The following is a 6,155-nucleotide window of genomic DNA, read 5'->3' as shown; positions in this document are numbered from 1 at the left end:
TGTCAACAATTAACTTTTCCAAAAGGAAAAAGAAAATGACAACGGGGAAAAATCTTCTTCAAGAAGAAATCAGAGACCAGACACCAAACCCACTGACAAGGAGGCAGCTTTTGAGCCAAATTGCTGGACTGTACGACCCCATTGGCTTCGTTACACCTACCAAACAAAAGGGTGCATTTCTCGTCAGAAAAGCTTTTCAAGAAGCAGGCGCAGGAAAACTAAACTGTGAAACATGGGACAAGGCTCTTCAACTATTTGAAGAGTACGTGCAGCTTGAACAGATAATGTTCCACAGGTGTATCACGCCAAATGACTGGGAAGGGGAGCCTTTTGGAGTCACATTCTCAGATGGGAGCGATAAGACATATGGAGCTGTGATTTATCTAAGATGGAACACAAAGACAGGTGTTAAAGTGCGATTGGTAGAATCAAAGGCCAAGCTGACACCCCTCAATCAAAAAGGAGATGCTGTCAAAGCCAAAATTTGTGGAGCAGTCTTCGCAGCCAGGCTGAGAAAGTATGTGGAGAAACAAAGTCGGATGAAGATAGGCAGATGGTTCCATTTAGTTGACAGCCAAACCATCCTGGGGGCAATTCAAAGGGAAAGCTATGGGTACCAAACTTTCTTTGCCAACAGGGTGGGTGAAATCCAAAGAATTTGCCCAGTAGAAGATTGGTGGTGGATTCCTGGCAAATACAACATTGCAGACATCATCACGAGAGGAAGCATCCTCGATGAATTAAAAGATCACTCCACTTGGCAAAATGGGCCAGAATTCCTTAAAGTACCGGTAGAGGAGTGGCCCATAAAATCGGCTCGGGAGGTTGCAGCACAAGCCAGGGAAGAGGTAAACAAGCTCCAGAGGAAAACATGTTCTGCCACATTGACGAGTGAGAAAGTAAAGGTGTTCCCAAAGGCTTCAGAGCAAATGTATCCCGAAAACATTTCTGCAAAAACAGAGAAATATTATCTCCTAACCAGACGACAGCCCGCTGGTCATGCAATTCCGAACCTTGTAGATGTGAGGAAATTCAGTAGCTTGGCAAGATTGGTCAAGGTGGTTGGTCTTGTTTGGCGTGCCGCAAAAAAATGGCAAGCAATGAAAACAAGACAAGGTAGTGCTCAGCCAAAGTGGGAGGCCAAAACGCTCAAAGAAAGTGCCAAAAAAGTTGTGCTTACTACGGGAGAACGTGAAGATGTGATGAGAGATCTTTTCCTTGCAGCTCAGGAAAATGTAATTTTCCCTGCTACAACCTTAAACAGGTTGGTTGTATATAAAGATAAGAATACTGGACTCTTGATGTGTGGAGGGAGAGTACAATGGTTTAATGAAGATAAAACCTGCGTCCCAATTTTATCACATGAGGCTTGGGTCTCAACATTGTTGGCCTGGGAAGCTCACAACGCCAATCATGAGTGAATTGCAGGAACACTACTGAGAATGAGGAAAAAAGCCTGGGTGATTAAAGGGAGAAGACTAGCTAAACATGTAGTAAGCTCATGTTGTGTCTGCAGAAAGATGAGGGCAAAATACTGCCAACAAGTCATGAGTGACCTCCCACCTGAACGAACAAATCCTGCAAACCCATTTCAGTATACATGTCTTGATCTCTTTGGCCCTTATGAAGTAAGAGATGAAGTCAAAAAGAGGGTAAAACTCTGGGGAGTAGTCTTCAGCTGCATGGCTTCTCGGGCCATTCATACAGATCTTGTCAGTAACCAATCATCTGAAGCTTTTCTGCTAGCCTATAAGAGATTCACTGCGCTGAGAGGACATCCCCAGAGATTGTGGTCAGACCCTGGTACAAACTTTGTAGGCGCAAAACCTGCCCTCATCGAACTCTATGCCTTTCTAGAAAAACTTGATAAATCAAAGATTGAGGAAGAAGCCTCCAAAAATGGAACAGAATGGTTTTGGGAAATTTACCCAGCAGATTCCCCCAACAGAAATGGATCAGCAGAGGCAGCTGTTAAGGTGGTGAAGAAAGCCCTCAACAATCTTGGAGGAAGAGGAGAATTGACATGGGGGGAATTCCAGACATTCCTTTTTATGGCAGCAAATCTAGCAAACCAGAGGCCGATAGATGCTAGGGTACAAAGCCGAGAAGATTGCGTAGAGTACATCAGCCCAAACTCTCTCTTGTTGGGACGAGCTAGTCCCCGCGGCGATCCCGGCAACTTCCAATTTGATGGTTATCCATATAAAAGAATCCAAATTATTCAATCTGAGGTCAGCAAGTTTTGGAAGAATTGGTGTCAATTCGCGGGTCCAAACCTTTTCGTCAGAAACAAGTGGCACACCAGAAAACGGAATGTTGCTATTGGTGACATTGTTTGGCTTGCAGACCAAAATACTCTAAGGGGGCAGTATAAATTGGCGAGAGTTGTAAAAGTCAACACAGATGAAAAGGGTGTTGTCAGAGACGTCCACGTACGGACCTTCCCCAATTATACGGTACCGATCATTAAAATTGAGGGAAAGCAGAAAGAACAAAGGAAAGGAACATGCAATCCCAAAATCCCAAGCATAATTCTCCACAGGGATGTGAGACGTCTTGTTGTGATACTACCAATAGAAGAACAAGAGGGAACTTGAAAGACTTATGACCGCCTTAGGTTAAAAAACCAGCCGGTCAAGTGGGAGGTGTGAAGTCCAAACCATCCAAAAAAGAATTAAAAATATTTACTTTCTTATTTCCGCCTTTTGCTTCTCATCTTTTTTATAAAGTAAATAATTTTATTATGCTGGGCTGTCTAGTTGCGTGGGGCAGGGCCTTAAAAGGGCGGTGCACCATCAGGTCGGGTTGGATCAGCTGGAGACGCTGCGTAATGAGCAGAGGACATCACCTCAGAACAGCAGGGCGCACAGCGCGAGCAGAGCCATCCAGCTGACACGAGAGTGCAGTGTAAAAGAGAGGAGCAGAGACGCCACCGGTATGTTAATCATTGGTTAATGTGCGTTTTGGATAAAATGCTCGGGGAAGGTATTTGTTTGACAGACAGGTCAGCGCATGTGGGACAGGTGCGCGTGCGCAGTGCACTAAACTGCGCAGCAGATAGGATGGTCAAATCAGTGAGACGTCATCCTTTCTTATTAGAATAATTTGATTTGAGTAGTGTTTAAGTTAATAAAAGGACTATGTGGTTAAATAACTAAAGTAAAAATGATTAAAAGTAAGTCTTTAGTTAAAGATAAAGAAAAGTTCCAGGTGATGTCATAAGTTGAAAATTATTATAGTTTGTTTAAAGTGATTGATATTAATACTTAACACTTAGTGAAATGTGTGTTTACAGTTTAATTAATAAAATAAATAAATAAATGCAATTTGAGAAAATGTAATTGAGAATTCAAATATTTCATAGATCAAGTAAATTTCAAACTAAGGATTTATAACTATTTATAAATTAAGTACATTTTAGGTTTGATTTTTAGTTGTGTATTGCTTTATTAGGTGAGTATAATTTGAGCATCCTGTTTAATATTACAAAAACATTTACTTTAAATCAGGAAAATGGATCAAGTTAACTAAAAAAAACAGTGCTGGTAGACTTACATTCTTTAATTTAATTGCAAATATAACATCCCAGCATGAGAAAATTGTTTATGCTTTGATTCTAACTTTCCCTCTTCTTCCTTTGTCCAGGTTAACAACCTGCTTAAACCTGCTTAACCAAGGAACAGTTAAAATAAACTATCAACCAAGCACAGAGTTGTTCTCAGCGTTCTCTGTCTTCCTCTCTGGCCCTTCAAGTTGGGGAGTGGTGTTACAAACGCATACAAACTTGACACATATATAGGTGTTCCTCTAATATAATTACATATACATATATTAGAGGTGTTCCTCTAATATAATTACATATACATATATAGGTGTTCCTCTAATATAATTACATATACTGTACATATATAGGTATTCCTCTAATATAATTACATATACTGTACATATATAGGTGTCCCTCTAATATAATTACATATACATATATGTGTTCCTCTAATATAATTACATATACATATATAGGTGTTCCTCTAATATAAATACTTATACATATATTAGAGGTGTTCCTCCAATATAAGTAATAAATCACAGCAGCAGTGGGTAATCATCAGTGGTAATGAGGGAGTAACTCAGGGCTTTTGTTGCACCATTTGCTGAAATGACAAATGAGCAGCAGACGGTTTGTTTCTCACTTCAGACTAATCAGGTGCATGCTTTGAAATAGGTGATTAATAACTTTAATACCATGTTACAATGAGCATTTTAATAATGAAAATAATGATGATGTTCCTTGTTTTTACTGTTTCTTCCTTAAAGTAAAGGCAAATTACCCAGTAAATGTTCTATTTTTTATCAGTGCAGAAAGATATGACTTATGCCTCTGAATTATTCCCAAATGTCAGCGCGTATATTAGCCATGAAGGCTACAAATGGAAAAATGTATGTACACTTAAGCTTTTTTCTCTTTGTATTGAATTGTTCGAAATGAATAAATAAATATTCACTTTAATGACTTGGTTTGTCAAAGATTCTGCCAAACATCTTTATTTAGATTTATCCTCACAGCCCTGATAGTCTCTGATCCTCCTGTGTAACGTGTCGTCTCAGCCCAGTGACGGATTAATGGAGATGCACCTGAACCAGAACCTTGGAAAGATGGAAATGTCATGTGTTCCCATCAATCAGCAGCTGTACACATGCGCACACACGGCTTCATGCTGATTTAAGAAAAAAAAAAAAAAACACACTCAATAACAAAAAGAGACATTGCTATGGAAGCCCGTTTCCGCCACAAACAAACAAAAAAAATCACCAAGGAATATTTTTGAGTTAGTAAAGTCATAATTATGAGAAAGAAAGTCATAATTATGAATTAGTATAGTCATAATTATGAGATAGAAACATTTTTGGTACATCCATCTGTACCCATGACACTGACCAGAAATCTCCATTTGTTGTTCAATAAACTGAGCTACTTCACCAACATCAGTTTTATCCTTTCGACGCCAGAGCCTCTTTTAGCTTAGTGTCTTTTCAAGGGTGCGTTTACTCAGCATATTTCTATGTGAATTTGCAAGCAAACAAAGTATTTCATCATTTGTAAATCCCCGTCTAAAGTATTCTACGGTCGTCTTATCAGCCATCTCTCAGTGTCAGCTCACCACATGAACAAACTGCTGTAAATGTGTTTAAGTATCTCATAATTATGACTTTCTATCTCATAATTATGACTTTCTCATAATTGTGACTTTCTATCTCATAATTATGACTATCTTTCTCATAATTATGACTTTCTATCTCATAATTATGACTTTCTTTCTCATAATTATGACTTTCTATCTCATAATTATGACTTTCTTTCTCATAATTATGACTTTCTATCTCATAATTATGACTTTCTTTCTCATAATTTTGACTTTCTATCTCATAATTATGACTTTCGTTGGTGATTTTTTATTTTTTTTAGTGGCGGAAACGGGCTTCCATACATTGCTTTGTTGTCTACTCGTGCAGTTAAAACCTCAACCAAACCGTTGGCGAGTTAATTGCATTGTGGGTAATGCTGGTACCGTTCGTGGACTCACATTAATACACCAAATGCTGCACTGAGCAGCACATTCATCTGTAACTCCAGGTTGGATCTACGATCACTGTTGCTGCGACTAAAGTATTACAGAACATTGTTTGATTCAGAAAGTGCATCAGGAACTGAACGGCTAACCTGTTTACATTATAAGTAGTGATAAATCATCAAACCCAGAGGAGGAAAAAGGCCATCTTTGATTTATATGAAATTAATTCAATGTACATAAAAAAGTATGATATAATCCTCTTTTCTTTACCCTTCAGTTTATCTCTATATACTGTAGTTGTTCAGGAGAGAGCTCCAGTCATTTGGCAGCTGTTTAAGACCTTTCCTCCCACTTTAATTACGTTCAGTGCATTGAGCTGTCAGCTCAGGTTTGGCAGTCTGTCTGCTCTCTGCTAAATAAAACATGAAGCCTCTATTTCTGTCCTCTCCAAAAACACACCGTGCTCACTAAGACATGACTGCTGCTGCTGCTGCTGCTGTTTGGACGTCACGTGGTCCAGTCAGAGACCAGCCTTCATTTAATGCATGAGTGTGATTGAGCTTTCATTTTCTACCACAATAACAT

The sequence above is a fragment of the Gouania willdenowi genome, chromosome 8 (assembly GCF_900634775.1).
Source record: "Gouania willdenowi chromosome 8, fGouWil2.1, whole genome shotgun sequence".
NCBI classification, from domain to species: Eukaryota; Metazoa; Chordata; class Actinopteri; order Blenniiformes; family Gobiesocidae; genus Gouania; species Gouania willdenowi.
The sequence above is the reverse complement of the archived record's forward strand: the minus strand, read 5'-3'. Positions refer to the sequence as shown.